We start from the raw sequence: 19,673 nt of genomic DNA on the forward strand, positions 1-19,673 counted from the left end.
GTACCAACTTCTCCCTTCTTGGGTGAAAACACCTGGCTCTCAGTAATTCGGAGACGTGCCTTCGCTTGATTAACCAGTTTTTGTGCTGTACGGGACCCCGCTTCTTTGGTTTTCGTTTTCTTTTCTTTTTTTGTACTCATTTGATTCCCACGAGAATGGGGGTTAAGAGGTCCGCCATGCCATAGCCCCCGTAGCACGGTAAGGTCTAACTTACTCACTGAGGGGACCAGGTATCAGTGAGGCTCCGTTCGAATAGAGTCAGTTACCCCCGACTTCAAACTATCCAATGGGCACAGTTCGCATAACACCCTGGATAGGGGGAGGTGTTTTTCGACTCCTCAGTCAAGATCCGTAGCGTTTTGTTAATAGTAGGGTCACTTCGTACAGGGTGTGGCCACTCACCACTCACTAACGGTCTTGGTAGACGAGAGGCTTGGCCCCTGAAAAGCCAAACACCGTCCCAGAGGAGAGACAGCTCATCCTGAGAGAGAGATAAGTTGGCCTCAGTTCCGCGTCAGTCCATCCTGCGGTGCACTGCGTCTGAGGTATATAGAGATCTACATCGTAGCATGTTGCTATCGTCAATACTGCTAGCCTTAAGACAGTGTGGCAAGCGGACATTTATCGCAAGACTCCCGGTATTGCACCTGCGCAGAGAAACTCTCCTTTTGGAGGCACAAATCCGCTATTGTGGCACACAAAAGAACAAACTGATTCACGCTTATTAGCCAATGATGCCTATCCAAGAGGAGATGACGATTCCAAAAAACAGTAGAAAATCAAATGTCATATTCCAGGGATTCGTTCCAATGTAAATTCACTGAAACCCCTCCCCCATTTCCCACATTATGAAAACAGACGAGATGGTAGTCAGATAGTCTCACAGTATTCAAAACAGGTAACCTGTGACGTGAAAACGATTTTCCAACGCCTCAAGCGTGCTGGTTTACCTCACAAAAACCAGAAGCAACCGCTCCACCCCCCCCCCCCCTTAGAACACCGCAAGCGCCAAACGGACCCTAGATAGCCGTTCCAGAACGACCTGGGGAAAAGAGGAAGGGACATGTGAACAAAACTTCACTCAGTTACCGTCTAGGGCTCAAAAGAAGAAGGCGAATAGGGACAAGAGGCCACAAAATATTACTTCACAAAAGGGACTGTGCTTGTGACCACGCCTTCCTTGTGCCCTCTACTCTCAAAAGTTCTGCCTGAATCCTTTTAACTACAAAGTTCACCACCACGACCAGCTTGCTTTCGACTTCAACATTCCTCGAGGATATTCTACTGTGAACTGATTTTCAAAGAGTCTTCCAGTCTCCTTCTCTATGAGCAAAATTATGGACAGTGAAACCTGCAATCTTCCTATAACCACCATGCCCTGACAGAAATTGGGTCAAGTGAAAGTCATTCTGACCTTGTCGTCCCTGAATCCACTCCTCTGCATCTGAAGTCAATCTGTGGGTTCAGCCGCTCTCTGCCATTTTTCGGCATTCATTGGACCTTGCCCGTACAAACAATGTGCCTCCCTTGCTATAATGTCCATCGGGACCATTCTGGCAATAACACATGCTGCCTCAAGTGAGATAGTCCTGAAAGTGGTGCACTCCCTTAGCGCCATTAAGTGAAAAGTAATGTTTACCCTCACACGCTAGCGCATCCTCCCAGACTTATGCTGCATATAATAGTATATAAGGAACCAATCCGGCTACAAATAATCTACTTTTAACTCCGGGTACCAGGCGACCCCCAGTTGACATTATCTCGGCGAAAAGGGGCTCTGTCGGGATCAACTTACTTTCCCCGATAAAGCTGAGGCCCTGGCAGCCAATTATGAGATACGAAAAAAACAAAAACCTATTAAAGAACTAAAATCAAATCTCGATCGTGGCGATCCATCCCGATCGTTTGTTTCAATAAAAATAAACCTTCGCCGTGAAAGAAAGAGACTAGACTGGTTTTGAAAATGAGGAAGGCCTATGTGCGATCTGCTCTTGTGAATGAATTACACAGGATGCACATACCATTCCTTGGGAAGACATGATCTTTGCATCGAAGAGCGAAGGTGAAACTTCAGGGGCTTGACAAAACTTTGATAAGGCGACTCTGTAACCTCCAACATGTCCAGTTATCGAAATATAGCACAACTGGAGATTCTTTGATCGGCTAGGCGGTTTGTCGCTGAATAGCATAAAGGATTAGAATTTGGTCTCACTACCGAATTCACACGGATGACTGCGCCGACTTAAGAGAAGTCTAAAGCGAACGCATATCTCGGGGTTGAGCAATGGTCCAGGCAAACTTCGGTATGTGCGCAACTGTGGAGAGGCGGTGTTACATAAGCCAATTGCTAGAGTTGCAACTCCGATGAGAGCGCACACACTTCGAAAAGTCTTCCATCTTATTCGCCAGCAACATGCCATCGCTTCATGGTGGGAAGTGGCGCCGAAAGGCTTAAGGTATTCCTAAACACATATAGTTACTGTTGTTGTTTTCGTTTTGGTTCACGAGGTCAAGCTAACGATGCAAGAGCTGATTCGAACCGGTCAGGCTTACTACGACTCCCGACATGAACAAAATGACAGGATGTTACCTATGATGCCTGCGTGTTCGATATGGTAATGCGAAAAACCGATTAAAAGTGAAAAAACTCGAAAACATAAGAAGAAGGGGGAAAGCCACACTAGAGCCTGGTTCCAACCTCTATTAGAAAACGAGGCCAGGTCTATCCAAGTGGACGTATCATCCGCCGTGTGCAGGTCAATTAGAGAGTGTGTCGCTTAGCCCATCCAAGGTTAGTCCTATGTCGAGAAAACTTATCGTGTTGAAAAATGATATGATTCTGTGTTTCATCCACACCACAGCTGTTGTGGACCGGCGAGGGAACCGCACCGATCTTGGCGAGAAGCACTTTACAAAAGAAAAAGTTGAAAACTACTCTGTTGAGAGTCTTGACATCACCGAAGCTGAGAGGCATGTCCTGAAACCAAGGTTTAGTGGAAATGTTAGGGAAGTTTCGGGAGAAAAATTTGCCTTTCTCTATGGGGGTGAGTTTAAAGTCCTCGCTCCATTCAGATCGAATGGTGCTGCGGACCAACAGCCAGGCGTCAAAGAAAGCAGAAGAAAGGGGAGTCGGGGTGACCACCCTGACCCTTCTGGCGTCTTCGTTCGCCATTCTGTTTTAAAAGTTCCCGCTGTATCTAGGAACTCAGAATACTGGCACCCATATCAAACAAGCTTTTCTCATTTCGTCGTGGGCCCGGGCCACCAAATAATTGGCCCGGGTTTTGTGAAGGGAGTGATTAAAATCTTCTCTAGTTTCGCGGCACCTGACAGTTTAATCGCTTGAACAACTGGGAAGACCGAAGCTATGGATGTCCCGAGCATAGAGCAGAGTTGTTCGACCTTCAAAAATTCTGAGTGCCAACCAAGGCAAGTGACCAGGATCGTAAAATCAAGGGCTTCCCATTTTTGAACTTTCATCTCGCCATATGAAGCGAAGTCCGCCTAAGGGTTTAATATGGAAAAGTGCTTGAAATGAATGAGGTTTACGTCAGCACATGAATTATCTAGAATTGGGTAGAATTTGCTGGAAACTGCCAATTGGGCAAATTGTGCGTTCGAGATGGCACAATCGTTCCTGATACGGACATAGAGAGGAGGGTTAGAAATTTTAGCATTTAGAATTTCTCTTGCGGCCAGCAAAGTTTTCCTGTAGGATCGAGGGGCTCGCTCACTAGAGCAAAGATGACATGTGTTGTGAGCCTGATGAGGCCATAAGAGCGCCTGTGATAGGCCACTGTGATAGATTCAAATTTCCTTTCAACATACTTAGGACTGAAGATTGATGAGGAGGCGTAGTCAAGGATCGGTCTGATAATCCCTCAGAATAGTTTGAGGACCCCTCTAGAATGAAGTCCCCAGACGGCCCCGGTGGCAAAAGTACAGGGTCGTTGGTTTTGCCACTGGGGCGCTTTGTTGACTAGAGATGGATTCAATGAGCTCCTTGAAGTGCGGTGGAGGCCGCGACGATTCCTCCCAAGAAAGTAATTAATTTATCGTGTTCATAGTGGACCTTATTGATATTAAGCATGATTTCTCCAGGGTGACCAGGTTCTTGCTCCCTGAAGTCCCCCGAGGCTGTCATCAGCAAAATGAAAAATCTCTACTTTGCTGGAGCATTTCATATGGAGGGAGGTCGTATGAATACTGAACAGAGCTGAGCTGAGGACACACCCTTGGGGCCATTGTTTACCATGATTTGATGGTGATGTATAACCAATTTCCAGCTGCGTATGATGTCAGAAAGGAGTTTCATATTGGCCATGATTGCAATGAAGAGGGGGGGGATAGGTCCACCCTCTTATAGGCTTTGCTGGTATCCATGGATAAGCCAACAACATGTTTTTGTGGCCCTACTCTGGCTTCTTCTCTGTGTAGGTAAAAAAGCAGATGGTCCAGACAAGACAAGGTGGACATATGTCTCCCTTATGCAAAGCAATTGTCCGGGAGCAGGTGGAGATTCTCGAGAGTTTGTGTTCATCCAGTGAACGTAGATGTAGGTGATACTGTCTGTGCTTGTCAAGGACCTCCTGAAACTCCAACGGGGAGAAAGGTTAAGAGGTGAAAAGAATTGCCTGGATAAGGGGAAAGTGGAGTCACTGTTATTGTGGTCTTTCACAAGATTCTGAAATGGCAGGGGACGTTTTATCATCCCAGGCATCGATATGTTCCTGATGGTAAAATAGGTATAGATTGCCTGTTCCTTTTCGATTGGCTAGTGCCAATGCCGCTGTTATAATTGTCATTGTTTGCGTTGCTCCTCCAAGCTGCTGCTTGCCGCCAGAATATCGACGTGCCAAGGGATCACACATAGTTTGACATAAATCCTTTTGAAAATTTGTGTCCGTCCCAAATAGTATTAAGAAAAAGATTTTGTTTATACTGTTAATTGCATCCGGCGTGAAGGGCTAGAGAAATTGCTGTCGCGGGTCAATGAAGTGCCAAAGTTGGCATTGTGAACTTAGAAATGAAAAATGCTGAACTTACCAAAACCCTGAAAGAACTCAAAATTGAAACTCAAAATACGGAAATCACAGAAAAGTTAAAAGCCAGGAGGCAGAGCCACCATCCCCTAAGCCAGTCATAAAGTCGCACCTTCTGCACCCAGCGCCTTCGTAGATATGGGGCATGAAGCTGTTAGTAAAAAATCGACCCTCCCTGGGGTGGTTTGGGAATAGAAATCGGTGTCAATGAAGCGATTAACTTGGCGGGTGGTACGAAAAGTTTTGTGCTCGGTGGTGGCATCAACAATGACCCCCCCAACGATGGATGGCGCGATTAGGGTGAGTTTATCATGTATATTAAAAAGAGACTTCTGAAAAATAAAAATACAAAAGAAAATTAACTTAGGAAAAATTCAATGTCCAATAATAGACTGAGGGCGAAAGGACCACCTCGCGGAATAAAAAAGGAGAAAAGGTGCCTCCCATAAATACTTTCGGGCGCGACCTGGCGAAATTATTGAACGGGAAAGCCAACTTCATAGTGAAAGGAATTGGGGCTGAAAAAATTGGGATAAAGTGTGAAAAACTGGAGGATTGTCGCAAAGCGTGGAATATCCTAGATAAGGTGAGAGCTCCTTACCCTACCTTTACACTCAAGGATGAAAAGGTTCCAACTTTCTTCCTGAATTGTTTAAACACAGTGGAGCCTAGCGAGGTGCTCGAATTGCTTCAGGCAAAATCCCCAGACACTGTCTCGGTATCGAGGTTCAGCACAAGGAAGTCAGTGCTGGAAAAGCTAGTTCCTCCACGCTTTGTTCAAATGAACCCGGTATACCGAGAACTCGGAGAAAAGGGGCGAAATTCAAGCATGCCGTTTTTGGGGGTGATGAAATTTGCTGATTGCAATTGCTGAAAGTAGTAACCAAAAGTAATTTACTTCTCGTCCAAAAAAGTCAGTACAGTGCAAATAGCATCGAATCTTCCTTTTTAATCCTTTTAAAAACTCAGACAGCCAGTTTTCGCAACCCTCTTTTGAGGCCAACTTAGTAGCACCAAAAGCATTTTGCATGGACCGGAAGAGATGGTAATGACTTGGTGCCAGGTCCGGACTATACGGTGGGTGCGATAGGACATCTCATCCGAGCTCCCGTAGCGGGTCATCAAAGTTGTGTGAGGCCGAACGCTGTCCTGGTGGAACACAACACCAATCCTATTCACCAATTCTGGCTTCTGGTCAATTGCCTGCTCCAAACGGTCGAGTTGGTCACAGTAGAGGACCGAATTGAAGGTCAGGCCACAGTTGAGCAACTCATAGTGGATGATTTTCTTCCAATCCCAAAACTTTCCTGGCCGTCATTCCGAGTTTGGCGATGGTTTGGGCCGGCTCACCGCGCTTCGACCACGATCTTTTTCGCTTGAGGTTGTCCTACAAGATCCACTTTTCATGACCAGTCACTATTCGCTTCAAAAATGGATCGAATTCGATCCGTTTCAGCAGTGCGTCGCAGGCGTTGATTCGGTCAAAGAGATTTTTTTGCGTCAACTGGTGTGGCACCCAAACATCCACCTTTTTTTGGAATCCAATCTTCTGTCTATACCCAGTTCCTGCCCAATCGAGCGAATGCTCACATGCTGATCTACTTGGATGATTTCGACGATTTTATCGGTTTCTACGACTATTGGACTACCAGTACGGGGTGTATCTTCGACATCCACTACACCAGAACGAAATCAATCAAACCAACGCTGTGCTGTGTGATTTGTTACAGTATCGGGCCCATAACCTTCACACATTTTTTCGGCCGCCTTCGTTACATTTTTACCTCTCAGGTAGTAAAAAATACGTAAAATATGACGAATTTCTTGCTTGGTGGACTCCATCTTTGACGCGCTATAACTTGAGACTGAAACTTACGATCACAACACTGTCAAAGAGACATTTGTACCACAGATGGTCATCTTCAAATCGCCCTATAGTATGACCCGATGCAATAAGTACAACACAAGAGATGTTTAAGTGTCTCCATCTCTTGACAGAATACGGCATTTCTTTTCCCCAACCCAATATTAAAAAGAGCTTAAGTTCATGCGTTAAGTTAAGATCTACAGATATTCCTCTTAAAATAAATTCTATCGTTTAAAGAAAGCCAAACATGCACGCCGACCAAAAATTTAAATCCCAACACGAGCTCAACCGATAAACCGCGTCATTAAGAAGTTCAACCTCTGATATACTAGTAAATCCGCTTCACGTCCTCAGCATCACGGCGCATCATCATCATCATCTCAATCATAATCCAACTTCATTACATCCATCCTTAGAAGCGTAAGGAAACATGTACCCTTTTTGCCGTTTCCTCCCGTCAATTCCTTCATCCTCCCCAGGACCTTTTAATATGCTACTTCTTTTCTATTGTGTGCTGCCGCTTTGCTTAGCCTTAGATGAAATCCTGCCGTTCCGGGGAATAACAAAAGCGCCAGGTTTGATGCTTTGTCTGCCATTTATCTTTTTGCAGATTCGTGATGAGAATTTTCTTTTTCATTAGAAACATATCGCCACCTTTCCCAACACAAAGCGACTTGGCTTCAAGTGCCGAAAGCAGAAGAATAACAAATTTCCTGGTAGATTTAGAGCGGTGGAAGTCAGGCAAGGATATGGCAGACAGGATATTTAATAGTACGGAATTTAGATGAAATTAATAACGTTTTCTTCATTAGTTACATCCGAGCGCGTTCTCTCTTCGTTTTTCATCATAACGTTGGCTGCGTGCTTTCAAGATTATTCGTTTGGAATCTTAGTAGCTGGGATTAGTGCAACTGCGGGTTGTGAGCCCGACGATATGGTATCCGAAAGGGATATGTGTGGAGGAACGACACTAGGATGCCGGAGAAATACAGATTCTACGTATGGAACTGATTAGAAACAAAAGCACGTGTGTGATTTTGAAACGTGAGTTGAATGTCGGGATTAGATACAGCTTGGAAGACCCAATTCAATCGTTATTAGATGCTATTCTAATGTGTTTCAAATACTTTCCATTTATTCTTGCAGGATAATAAAGTTCTTGGAATAACACCGTCTAGATGGAGGCAGTTTTACGAAACATAGGGTGCTCTCGAGTCCTTAGGTAGGGCATAGGGAAAAGTAACAACAACGTCTTTATTTAAGCGAGAAGGAGTTTAACAAGTTTAACGAATTATAGGTTAGGTGTTAACCAGATGGCTGCTTCAGTTCCACTGCTCGATACGTGCAACGTTGTCAATACCTCACGCCCCTGGTGGTGAGCACGGCAACCTCCGGTCCGCACAGTATTCCCTCCCGAGTGACATTCCAATATTGGATGTCACGATGAACAGTTACTGCTGTTGTTAATCTGGACGTGCTCCTTGCTTAGCAGATACGTCTTTGCGCTGATTACAGGAAGATTAATAGGGCTATGTTGCCTAGCCGTCATTGCTGAAGCACGCATGTTTGCATAGGCAATACGCTGCGTCGATGGTCTCACGCGACTCGTTGGCCTAACCCGAGTACATCGTCCTGAGGTAGAGTGAGGTAAACACTCGAGGACTGCTTGGGAAACATTCCCCAATTACGCTTGCAGGTCGGCTTCCGCTTCCACGAACGTTTTTTTAAGTCTCTGGACAGACACGTTAACTCGACGTCCGTTCACGACGACTTCGGAACGGATGTCCGACAGACGCTGAAAGGCTTTATGTGATCCAGAGTAGGGCGGCGACAGAGGCTTCCGCGCGGCATCCACGCGTAGAAAGACGTGAGTGCCTGTCGATTTCGGTGGGTCATCTGTATTGGGCGGACTTCACGCATAACGTTTCGCAGATTGGTAAGGAACTCGTGGAGCCTCGGTGATTCATTGCTGGGAATGAAATTCTCTTGGGAGCGACAGGGTGGTTCCGTAGAGCATCTTCGCGCACGAAGCGGCCAGGCCCTCCTTGCAGCTAGTGAGAAGTCCCAATAGGACGGTGGGCAGTATGTCTGGCGAGGCAGAGTTTTTCCTGTTGCATACAACTCCGGCCTTAAGTGTGCGATGCAAACGTTCGACGCGGGTGATAAAGTTAGCAACTTTCACAAGGCCGACTCGAATTGAGCATCGTGGTCCATTGTAATCGTACGAGGCGTTTCGTAGCGTGCAAGCCAGTTATTGTGGAAGGGCTTTGCCACAGAGTCTGCAGTCTGGTCACCCATTGGAATCGCCTCAGGCCACCTGGAGAACCGGTCGACTACAGGAAGCAATACCTAGATGGACGTGTTGAAAACGCTCTTCGAGTACCGGAAACGTCTGGACCGGGTTCGTTTGGTGGCGAGAGATCTTCGAGCGCTGGAATGGTAAACCATCGCGGGTCCAAATACGGACGTCCTTTTTCATTCCAATACACACGAACTTCCTTGCACGTGGAACAGCTACATTAAATATTTTCCTGCGTAACGATGCGGGGACGAAAGGGCACAAACATTCAAGAGATACATCGCAGACCATCTCCTTGTCTGAACCGCAGCGTTTGCGTATCAGCTTCAAGGATGTGGTTTTATCATGAAGCAGGCTCCATAGCTCCGTGTCCAGGGATTGCTCATGGAACAGCTCGTCTTTGCTGTTGAAGACAGGCATTTCGATGGTTTCGATACGGGAGACTGCATCTGCTACTTCGTTCCTTGAGCCAGGAATGAAACGAAAGCTCATTATAAACTTAAATATGTAGTTGAGGTGTCGCTGTTGTCGCGGCGAAGCTTTGTCAGCTGACTGAACAAACGCGTATGTCGAACATGGAGATGGTACAAATAGGTACCCACGAGTATAATGGAACTCCAAATCAAAAGTTTTCCGATCCAAATCTTACAACTTTTGAAATACGGATCGTCTCGTCTGACAAAGAGGAGAACAGTCAGCGAAGCAGTGCGAATCCCAACCATTTGAGGTAGCTCGCCACCATCGTAATTACAGGAAAATCCAACGAGTAGGTTGGGACAACCAAGTGCTACCTCATACATCGCTACAGTGGAAGCACTTTTAAAAGGAACTCAAAGGCTATACCAATATGAAGATCGCGCTGTAGCGATATCGGGCGCACTGGAAGAGGACGCAATTATTTGGTAGACACAGGCGCGAAAGTCTCAGTCCTCCACGTCTTCAGACCCAACAAACTATTTCTATAGCAGCTAAAATTAGCGGCAGCAAACTCCACAGGCAACTAGAAGTGAGTCTTGGCTTTCGTAGGACCCTTTTCTGGCAAACCTTCCAACAGCAGTAGGTCATCCATTTGGTCCCCAAGCGCAATGGCGAACACCGACCTCCAGAGCCGTACCCCATTCCACTCATCCAAGACTTTGCGCATTATTCGGCAAACTATCGTATTTTCTCGACCTTGGATATCGCCAAAGTCTACCATTAAATCCCTGTAGCTGCCGAAGATCTTCCAAAGACAGCAATTTGCACACCTTTCGGGACTGGTCGAGTTCATACAGATGACTTTTGGCCTCTGCCATGCGGCGCGAACCTTCCAGAGATTCATCCACTCTGTTCGACGAAACTTGGATTTCTATTTCGTCTACTTGGATGACATTCTGGTCATTTTTTCCAAGTCTGGACATTTGACACATCTGGGGTGCACTTTTCAATATCTCCTTGGAAATATTCCCGTGAAGGCAAGTCGTTCACCTCGTTCACAGACCATAAGCTTCTGACTTTTGCCTTACCGTGAAAATAACTTAATCCCTGACACTTTGCCTCAGATCTCCGAAATCAACATCCCAGCCAGAAGGATGATACAGTTCTTCCGTGGCTGAAATCGGACTCAAAATACAAGTTCAAGGATTTCGCTACCTTTGGCTCATATTCCTCTATCTACTGAGACATCTTTGAAAAAGGACTCAGGCTATATATTCACGCCGCTTTTCGAAAGGAGGCGCTTCCACTCTATATACCTCGATACTATAGGCCCTTTGCGAGACTCGCATGACTACAAGTCCTGCCTCACGATCATTGATCAGTTTACACGGTGGTCTGAGATAATACCTCTGAAGGACATAACAGCACAGTCTTGTGCTGAGGAGTGTTCCCGCTGTCATCATCATGGACCAGGGAATGCAATTTGAATCTACTATCTTCTCGGAGCTCGGAAAGATCCTGAGATTAAAACGTCAGCGGACAACTGCATACCAACTACAGTCCAATTGGATGCTAGAAAGTTGGCACCAGACGCTGAAAGCTGCCATTATGATATGCGACGAGCCGTCCTTGGCGCAGATCTTGCCTTTCGTTCTGCCATTAGCCTCCATACAGCCATCCGCAAAGAGTTTGCTGCGAAGTCTGCTGAGCTGGTGTACAGGGAGAACCTTGAACTCCATGGCGACCTGGTCATCGACAAAAGAGATGGCCTTGAAGAGACCGGATTGTGGCGCTTACCACAATGGGCCAGTCTGTACTTCATTCAAGACCGTACAGTGGTCGGTATGCAGACAGGAGCTCCAGGTCTCCTTTTGCCTTGCTGATCAGCGCGAGTCTGGCCACCTTCCAGCGACAAGGAAAAATGCCCTTCTTCAAGCAAGCGTTGAAAGCCCCAAGCAGCAAGTCTAGCCGTTGGCGGAACACCAGTTTGTACGCTTCCGCCAGGATGCCATCAGGACGTAGCGCCTTCATAGTGAGGCCCGTACAGGATGTCTGGGGAATAATTCCCGGACAGTGCCGTCCATTTGGTTGGTATTTAGCATGAAGGGCTCCCGCAGAGCCCAGATTTTCCGGATAACAAGCTTATAGCCAAGTCTCCATGGGTCGTCATTTACCTCGTTAACCAGGTTCTGCCAGCCGCGAGCTTTGCTATTATTTATCGCACTGCGGAGTCTCCTTTTTGCTAATCTATACTATGCCTATCTATAAGGACAATATCTATGATAAAAAAGAAGACGAGGCAGACCCTGCCTGAGATGGAGCGCTTTTAGGGATATCTGATTGGTGAACCTCGGCACAAAACCGGAATGTCTGGAGTTCCTTATTAAGGCAGGCCAAAACCGGATACCGGTTGTTGCGCCATTGATGATACTGTGATGCCCCCTCGTTGGCGTGTACACGTTGTGCCAAACGGGGGAGCTTATGACACTCCCTTCGTAGGTCTGCAATTTCTGTCGTCCACAGGTACATAGAAGGCTTGTCGAGGCTGGGCCCCTCTCTGCGTTGCTATCACCCTCCAGAGCGCTCTCCACCACGGCTCTGCCTGCTCCAAGAGCTACGACGAACTTCCCAAAATTCACTCTTGTGACATTCCACAGGGGCGCAAATACCGTCAACTACTTCGAATGCGATGTGCTGGTGGTCACTTGCCTTGAAGTCTTCCAGGACCCCTCACCCATCCACCGATGATGCCAGAGATTCCAACGAAAAAGTGCTGTCAGGAATCAGCATCAAGCCGGCGCCAAAAGTCCGGCATCAGGTAAACGCTAAAAAACATCCCTAAACACCGAATTCAGGCAAAGCATTCCCTCGGCATTCGGCAAGAACACGCAGCCGAACGTCGTCCCGAACCCAGACAGCGGCGGTGCCCAACAAGTCGAGATGCCATGAAGCCAGGACCCTGTTTCGGTATTGCTCGCTGATTAGCCCTAGATTGGCATTTACCTTCGCGGCGAACTACGCTAGCAAATGGTAAGTGGTTGCACTCCGGTTCATGTTAATTTGTAAAATGTGGCTCATGCCATTCACACAGTAGCCCTTTCCAGTTCCGCGCTAAAGATTGAACTGCGCCCCGAGCCCGCAGTGTGTGCGACGCTCTCACCAGACGCGTCGCGATCCTTACAGAGAACGCAACTTTCGCTTTCATTGTAGGTCTTCGCTTGGTGACCTACCTGACCGCATCTCCGGCACACTGTTCTTCTTTCGGGTCCCTTGCAAGTTGCTGACGTGAGTCCAGACATCTGTAGCACTTGGTGTGGCTATCCGCATTCGTACCCTGCATACTACCCATCCAATTTTGATTCTCCCGGTGCTAAGGTGTTTCCTCACATATTGCTCGGGGACTTCCACCGCGGAGTTTTTGGCCTCGAGCATTTACAGAAGTGATACCTATCCGGGCATTGGTTACCTCTGGGCATCCACGCTTTATTGGCTCCTCCACTTCGACCTATTCTGTGAGGCAGTCAAGATCACGAATTTCTAGAGAGCACATGGGCTCTAGGCTAGAAATAAGAGCCTTCTCCCCCAATAACCCCTTGACCGCTTCAGAGAACGTACTCTTGCTAGTCGTCTTTGGACCCAATTCGACGAGAACTGCGTCACTCCTCGTTTTCCGTATGGAAGACACCTTTGCTCCGTTGTCTTTGGGTTTCATTCTGTACCGGATTTCCGTAAGGACTTCCGCAAATGTTTTGCCTCTGTCGACTTAATGAGTAGAGCCGAAGGTTTAGTTCTCTTTCGTTTCCTCGTTTTTTCTGCTCCTGGCTTTTGGTTTGCAGCCTCCTTATCATTGAATAGACGACTCTCTGGCGGCATAGTCAGTTATTTCCGTTTATCCTTCTCCGCCTTCTTTTTTTGGACCTTGTTTGATTTCCATTCGTCTTCCGCTGCTCTCCACGCTCGTCTGTAGAAGGAGATGCGATCCAATAGTTCATCCAGTTCCATCAGCGCGTTTTTGGCGCCTGACACTCCTCTGAAGGAACCTTGCCGACCGCATACACTTTACCACTGCCGCGCATTTCCTGATGAGCCTTTCCTCTTAGGCTCTTGCTAGGACGGTCGACTGTACTTCGACTCGGTTCGTGTCCGAATCCACCTGCTCATAACTAGCGATTCTGACTGAGGTTTTTTCCGGAACACTACAAACTATTGGGGTTTCCTTGCCCGCGACGTCAGCCGCGCCACTTGGTAAGGCTTCCTCTTTATTTCGGTGTCACATCGGGTATGTAAGCCACCACGGTGAACGATGCATTTTTGTGCTGCGTCCAAACGCACTCAGCTCTTCCTCCTTCCCTGTTGTTTCGTCGATTTTTTTGTTGGTTTTAGTTTATTCTTCATGGAAACGGGAACGGGCCGCAATAGTCAGGAACGAGTGGACCCTCGGGGACATAGCCCCTACCCCAGTTTCCTGAGGCCTGACCCACGCTTAGCTGATCCCGGAATTCACGGACGAATCAGAGTTCTCTCGGTGCAACGCGGTCTAATAACACCGGTTTAATGCACACTACCCGACCAAAGTCCCGAAAGGGCTGGCTCCTGATACGCGTAAAAACTACCACCTTGGCAGAGCTAGGCTCACATCACTACATCAACACCGACAGAGAGTTGTCGACGGTTCCGGAGACTCCCAGTGTGTCCCGACGTGAACCGGTCATTCGCAGTTCTCTCCTCACCGAGAGGCTTTCTCAAGGCGCAGGTATACTGCCAACTAGGAGGTCAGAACTACTTACTTGGATACTTCGGGGACGTCACACCCCATATCGTAAGCGACCCCTTAAAGGTCGCTGACGATCCCTGGGATAGGCATCCATATTAGGGCCGGATCCCTGGAACGCTTCTTATAATAGTCTGTTAATACTGAACATGCCGGAAGAGTCGCACCTTCTCGGCTTTGCAGATGATGTTGCATCACTTGTTGTCGGACGCTGTACAGGCGCAACATAGACTTGACATATTTATGCGGTGAGTATTGCGGTATTGCGTATTACGTTCGGGTTCTTCTTGTCGCGAAGAAGATTGGACTTGACCAGAGGAAGGGCTGGATCTCAAGAAAATCCTTGAACTAACAAATCTTTCCCTGCTCTACCCACTCGTTGTTTAAAGGAATTCCCTAATTTGAAGGGTCTTCAATACCAAAGAGGGAGAGAGTCGGTCCGTAGTAATGTATCAAACGGTTTAAGACTAGTTCTCTGATGAGGAGGATGTGTTTAGTTGTTAGTGTGTGTGTGAAGTATCACTCCTAAAAAGATTGGGATGGGATAAATTTAGTTGACCATGAAAAGTATCCTTTTCTTCTCTACAGGAAATATCGATTAGTAAATTGACATCAAAACAAGAGTCTCCCTGTCAAAATGAGGTCCAAAATCGACTTCCAGACAATTAAGGTTCGCAATACTAACCTCATCAGCATTAATATAGCAACCAATACCAGCTTTATTCCAAAAGTCCTACCAAGGAGCAACAGTGAATCCATTAATAATCGGTCATTGATTTGTTTCCTCTCACCCCCTAAGATAGTTCAGGTTTTGAGACGATACGGCATTATCCTTCCGGAGATTAAGACCACCTATAACTGCTTTACTCTAAGGATTTCATTTCTCAGACCAATGGTTTGAAAATTTCAATCCTAGTTTCGATATTGACGCGTTTCCTAACGTATTTACTTCTTGCTTCTGTAACCAATCCACTCCAGCATGTTCTCTTTCATTAATTTTTGTAGATACAGCTCAAGCCATCAATCTGGAAGGATTTCAAAATGTTCCTAAGTCCTTAATGTCATGCAGGCAAACAGCTATACCAATATACATGTAAGGACATTCATACAGATACGGTATATCTGTACTTCCATACGAGAGCTAGTAAGTGGAGAATAGACGCAAAGTTTGGTGACGACTAGGATGATAATTAACATAAGACGCATATGGTTCACGTATTTCCCCGATGTTATGTGCTATAATCACGCTATTTCGTCCTTACATTGCATATCCCAAAGAGGTGTAATAGTGATAATGAGAGTCACGAATTAGGATAATATCTTTTTTGCGACTAGCATTTAGTAGACGTACGTGTGGCTATTAGAAAGATTTTTTCGCTATTTATTGCACGCGATAACTTTCCAGATTGTCACAACGGAAGCAAATGGTGAAGGGATGGAAAAGTTGACATTTTATGGGAGAGCTTTCAAGGCTTATGTGTTGAGGTCATCAAATATTTTTTATGGTATCAAATGGTTTTTTTTTGCCTTTCCGTTCACCAGGAGGCCAGTTCCGAAAGACGTTACCAATTAGTATCTTTCGCTTTGAAAAATTGGGGGCTTAAAATTGGTAGACCCCCTCTGATCTGAAAATTGCCTTGAATATGTTGGAGGAAAATCTAATCTGCCTCGTTTCCAGACTTTCATTGGCACTTCTCAGGCTCAATTACTATTTGGCCCTACTTAGATAAAGATGGATTCAGGATGATACCGAGTCGTCTGTCATAAATTTCCAGCATGAAGGAGGGGGAGAAATCACGAATGACTAAGTGAAAACCCACTCTAAATGGAAAATGTAAATTGAAACCATTATCCGGATTCCATTTGAAAATCAAACAGGACCCGCGAGGAACTAAAGGTATAAGGGTGTCGTAAACTAAAGCTGTTGATAGTGATGGTAATATCCGGAGGAAAGCCAGAAGAACAACCAGAACAAAACGGATGCTTTCTATGTTATTAAATCGACCGGAGACTGAAGTCCCCCCAGGAGAAGAGAAAATAAAGAAAAATGACTGAAATTTAAAATTGAATCTCGCCCTCCCCGCCCCCATACAACCTATCTGCTCCAGCTAATCTTGTATCTTCAAGCCATTCACTTTAAATCGCAAACATTCTATATTGTCTAACGCAACAGGGACTGATGTGTGTCAGGAGAATCAATATCAGCTTTCATGTTCTATTATCCTCAATGATGATAATAAGTAGATGATAAGGAGATGGTGCAGACGTGAAGTACGAGAACTGGTGGTAAAAAAAAAACAAGGAACACCATTGGAACAGCGGAAAATCTGTACACAAACCAGAAACAACAAAACAAGGAGACGAACTGAAAAAGCAAAGTAAGCCGGGTACAAACAAGCGCATAACGCTGACAATCAGAGGAGCTGAAAAAAGGAAGTCAACTGAAGCGGCGGAAAGTAACCGACAAAGGACTATATATACAACAAATCCCTGAATATTATCCTGCACAGGCAGTCAGTGGATAGGAAGCATTCGTGAAACATAACATTAACATAAATTTTAACGTTAAGACCTGGAGTGAATGGGGAGGCCTGTTTCTGAGCTGTTATGCTATTCGAATCCATTTCCCATGGCTTGTGTTGTTTGCTGTGTTTGGTGTTGCCTCCTAGGTTTGTCCTGTGAAAGCGTCACATGGTTGGGAACATTATTGGCAGAACAGATTCAGGAACAAGAAAATGTGTTGCTCGAATGAAAATAAAGCAAAAGGCAAACGGTTGCCAATGTGGTTGAGGAAGAAACATTTTCATCCCAGTACGCAAAATGGGGGAGGCTTCTCAGATGCTACTATCCTTCTCATTAACAAAATTTTAGTGACCTTGGTCCAATGCGTTGAGACCGCACCAAAAGTTGAAAACACTACGAGAAGTATCACAGGAACCTGACCAAAAACGCGAAGCTAAGTTTAGAAAAAGAAGAAGGAAGAAAGGAGCTGGGAAACTTCCGACCCGACTCCGATTGAGGGGGTCAACTGAATAGAACTACACTCAGGTGCTAGCAGACTTTCAAGATCAATTTCGCCATAATCTTCAAGTTCTGGGATATATCAACGCTCATGGTTAATCCTGGTCAAGGGGGGCAGTCATTTGACCAACCCACTATTCAAGCGAGCATTACAAATAGCGCCCAATGTGGACCAGGCATTCTTTGAGGCGGGGCCAACATTCGTTAGATTCCATTTGATTGAACCTGTGGCGAATGATTCATTGGTTTATCAACTTTGTTCACGGCTAAGCTCTATCTGCATTTGACTTTTTTTTTTCATGAAGCCTCCTCCTTCGACGCTTACCTACTTCCTCTAGGGAACCAGAGAAGACATCTGAAGCTAAACAGTAATCAAAACCCCAAGCGAAGGTCTGACTACCGTACCAAAGACTGAATGAACACAGGAGTTAAGATAAGGCAGAGAATTCTGGATACCAGGCGAAACCCAGTTTTAACCAACCTAGTCTCGGTAAAAATGGACTCTGCCGAGATCGGCTTACTTTCCCCGGTAAAACTAAAGCCATCACAATTATAAAAAGCCAAAAAAACAAAAAACCTTTAAAAAAAACTAAAATTAAATCCCGCTCGCGACGATCTAACCCTGAGTGAAGGGGCAAACCTAAGGCCATCGATAGAGAACCTGAGTTTGAATTCAGATTCTCCACTTATTCAAGTGGAAACCATTCTGACTCAGTCCTCAACGGACAAACCGAAGAGGATCCCTTCTGCCAGTACTCCTGACCTCGGACTCCAATCGGTGCCATGTACTGCTAAAGTCTTGGGCATAGGTAAGTATATCCACGAACAGGCCTTCGAGTACACCGCTTCCGCACAAACGACGAAAACACGAACATGCCTGAGGGTGCGCAACTATTCCTGAAAAAGGTCGCTGAGCTGCCATCTTTCAAAAAGTGCTTCCTCTGGCTACCAGAAGAGGGGCGTAATGGGGCTCATGTCTTGGAAAAACTTGGTGTCCAGAACAACCTCAATACCTCCAGTTAGATAGCTGCCAGAAAGGGAGCGTAATGGTGCTCAGGTCTTGGAAAAACTTGGTGCCCAGAACAGCCTCAATAACTCCACTTGGAGGTGCCACAAACTTTTCTTACCGTCGGATCAATAAGTGCAAGACATTTATAAACAAGAAGCCTGGATTGATAGGGTAATCGGAACCTTAAATTTCCGACAAGTCGATTTCCTGTATGCCAATGGAAGTGACATAGTGGACCCCATTCCTGGATAGTGGTCTCAGAAAGACCCAGAGGCTAATTTTATTAACAACCCATGTGAAGGCCATTTTATGGTACTCTGCATATTTCCCGTAAGACGCAGAATGAACTTCCCAGTGGAACTGTCCAATATGCTAAAAGTCAAGGCATGGGTGTGATACGACGATGTGACGCCAACGCCCACTACATATGCCGGCGAAGTTGGAACAACGCAAGAGGATCGAGACTATTAGAGTATCTTATAGCAATCGATCTAAAAGTCTTTAATTTGAATAATGAACCCACTTGCTTCAACAACACACTCTGGGATGACAGGCGCATTTATTTCGTAATGGGCATGGATCGGATTCGGAATCCGCAGAAAACAGATTAGGCGACGTATAAAATAGAAATGAGCATCCGAGTAACGATTCCTGGGAGAGGTATCAAATCCATTGTTGGAATTGAGAAGACGACCCAGACAGAGGTCTATTGAGGCAAGATATCTTAATAGCTGTCCGCAGGGAGGGGTCGTCTTTCCTGTAATATGGCTCCTGGTAATGGAATCTTATGCATCCTAGACAAAGGTCTTCACTCAATCATCATTTCCGTGCGGAGACCGGACGAATCCTCGCTAATTAGCTTGTGCCTCCACACTATCCCACCCCCAGCTGGAACCGTGCTTCAGCGACAAATGCGACTCCTGGCCCGCCTACTTTAGGAGCGCAGACCAAATCTAACGCGCCGTGTACCGCTTCTCCCCGAAACCTTAGCTCCGAAAAGAAAAGACTTCAACCTGCAGCCGATGTCAAGCGTAGAGAAGTGTCCCCTCTCTATACAGCACTTCATATGGACCCTCATATTGTGGCTGCAAAGGCCTCCGGGAAGCATCCACGCGAACAAAGACGTATGTGTAGACATCCAGGTCCTTGAGTGTGTTAGCCCTCGTCTAAGAATGACGGGATGGTGGGGGTTGACTTAAATCCTGCCACGATGTGCCGCAACAAACACAAAAACCCAGTTATGGAAA

Source organism: Hermetia illucens, chromosome 2 (genome assembly GCF_905115235.1).
Source record: "Hermetia illucens chromosome 2, iHerIll2.2.curated.20191125, whole genome shotgun sequence".
Lineage (NCBI taxonomy): Eukaryota > Metazoa > Arthropoda > Insecta > Diptera > Stratiomyidae > Hermetia > Hermetia illucens.